We start from the raw sequence: 2,500 nt of genomic DNA on the forward strand, positions 1-2,500 counted from the left end.
TGTTGTGCCTTAACCTAACCCATGTTGTGCCTTAACCTAACCCATGTTGTGCCTTAACCTAACCCATGTTGTGCCTTAACCTAACCCATGTTGTGCCTTAACCTAACCCATGTTGTGCCTTAACCTAACCCATGTCGTGCCTTAACCTAACCCATGTCGTGCCTTAACCTAACCCACGTCGTGCCTTAACCTAACCCACGTTGTCGCCTAACGTAACCCACGTTGTCGCCTAAACCTGCTCTGTAATTGTTATACGACTCGTTCAATTAGTGTAGTGTTGCCCACCCGCAACCCTCGCAATATAGTTCGCTACTCGCACTCCCCGCTCCCCTGTGTATCGCTTCATGTTAAACACCTTGCAAGTCTTGCTCACTTTCCACATGCTCCTGCTGTACACTGTAATGTGGATGGCAGCAGGACGTACATGCCGCCCCTCCCCACGTCCCCACCTTGCCCCCTGCCTTCGCAAGCTGGTTGGTGAGAACTTTGCATGTTCAATGCCCTCCGCATGCGACGTACTCAGGCTACGTTGTGGTGCGGCCTGTGTCAACTGTCCGCTAATGTCGTACGCGTAAACCACAATCTGTACTGCACATTCGTCCTTATGTACTGAATGATACATCGTGGCACATGTGTGACCGTACAACGACTGCGCCCAAAAACGGCGGACCATACAGTGCAAATATTGTGCACGCAGCTACGTGTCGTCTCCCTATGAGAGCTGGATTGCAGTGTGGTACGCCATAGAGACGTGTGGGAGGAACGGACGCCGTGGATGGCGATCAGCATGAGCTGTCTGTTGATGTATTCGGACCTAGTCGTCTCTCCTCACACACCGTGATGGCATGGTGCACCGCGTTCCATATCTGCGACATGCTACAGAGGCCGGTTGACAGTCGTTCGAGCAATGGACATCGCATACGTACGGGGGCCACCTTCCACGTATTGTCTAGGCGTGCACATTTTGTTGCGTGTATGTGGGCAGACGTAGTGTGGCGTGACACCTGACACAGGCATGCAATAATCGTGGAAGTTGCAAATGGCGATGGACGCCTGCGTTTTCTGGTGAAGTTACGCAAATGAACAAATGGTAACCTGTTGTGGTGCGGTTGTTCTCGCTAGGGGTGAATCGGTGATGGCGACGATAGGTTGAGGTACTAACCGGTTGTTCCAGCGATACCCACCATGCCGACGAAACTGAACGGCATCTGGGTGTGAAGCGATACGCGGCGGTGGCTGGGTGGGACCGTCCCCGGCCGGTGAGGGGGCGCCTCCCGGCGTGCTGGCCGCGCGGTGCGTGGGCGCACGCGCTACAGCCGGCTGGTGGGGGCGGCCAGTGGCAGGCGCGCCGGCCGACGGACGCGGCAGGCGTCGCAGCTGCGCGCCGGCGCACCCTGCGCGCGGCGCCGTGCGGCCAAAGTAGGTCCTCGCGGGCCCGGTGCGAAGCGCGGTGGACATCTTCAGTGTGCTGGTCCGATTGAGGACTGTGTGCGTTGAGGATGCGCTGCCGCCCGGCGCTCGGCGCCGCGACGCCGTCTGCTGCTCGGTCGCCCCAGCGGTTCTCGCTGGTGGTTTGTATCGCAGCTGTGCGGATGTGTTGGCGCGTGCGCTGTGCTGGGAGAGTTCGCTTCGGCACCCAAGTGGGGCTTTTGTCCTTCTGTGGCGCTGGCGTTGGAGCTGCCGGTCACCGTAGGTGGCGCGTGTTGTCTCCCGCCGGCAATGCCACGACAGCACGCTCCCGGGCCTCTGTCGGCAGCGGCAAGCTCAGTTGGGAGCACGGGTGGTCGCACCGAAAGCGTCTACTCGCCTAACTCCGGGCGATTGCGCCTCTCTCGAACCCGACCAAGTACTTGGGACGGCGCTGCGCGCCGCCGGGACCTGAGAGGGTTTCGAGGTGTATTGTGCAGGGGAGCTCAGCCTCCTCCTGTTTGCAGAATGATTGAGCGGACGCTTGCGTGTTCGCGCGGGCCCCCGGGACACACTCCCGGGCGGCCGGCTGCTCAGCTCTAGTTGACGCAGCTCCCTGGTTGATCCTGCCAGTAGTCATATGCTTGTCTCAAAGATTAAGCCATGCATGTCTCAGTACAAGCCGCATTAAGGTGAAACCGCGAATGGCTCATTAAATCAGTTATGGTTCCTTAGATCGTACCCACGTTACTTGGATAACTGTGGTAATTCTAGAGCTAATACATGCAAACAGAGTCCCGACCAGAGATGGAAGGGACGCTTTTATTAGATCAAAACCAATCGGTCGGCTCGTCCGGTCCGTTTGCCTTGGTGACTCTGAATAACTTTGGGCTGATCGCACGGTCCTCGTACCGGCGACGCATCTTTCAAATGTCTGCCTTATCAACTGTCGATGGTAGGTTCTGCGCCTACCATGGTTGTAACGGGTAACGGGGAATCAGGGTTCGATTCCGGAGAGGGAGCCTGAGAAACGGCTACCACATCCAAGGAAGGCAGCAGGCGCGCAAATTACCCACTCCCGGCACGGGGAGGT

The 2,500-nt window shown here is 57.8% G+C and overlaps 1 non-coding gene across 1 annotated transcript in view; it reads left to right on the plus strand.

Moving 5' to 3' along the window:
- Positions 1-2,020: 2,020 nt before the first annotated feature.
- LOC124772333 overlaps positions 2,021-2,500 on the plus strand; it is a 1,909-nt gene continuing 1,429 nt past the window's right edge. The window contains exon 1 of the ribosomal RNA XR_007013956.1: positions 2,021-2,500. This exon is cut by the window's right edge and continues 1,429 nt beyond it. This is a non-coding gene — a ribosomal RNA (small subunit ribosomal RNA).

This window comes from Schistocerca piceifrons, unplaced genomic scaffold, assembly GCF_021461385.2.
Source record: "Schistocerca piceifrons isolate TAMUIC-IGC-003096 unplaced genomic scaffold, iqSchPice1.1 HiC_scaffold_938, whole genome shotgun sequence".
NCBI lineage: Eukaryota > Metazoa > Arthropoda > Insecta > Orthoptera > Acrididae > Schistocerca > Schistocerca piceifrons.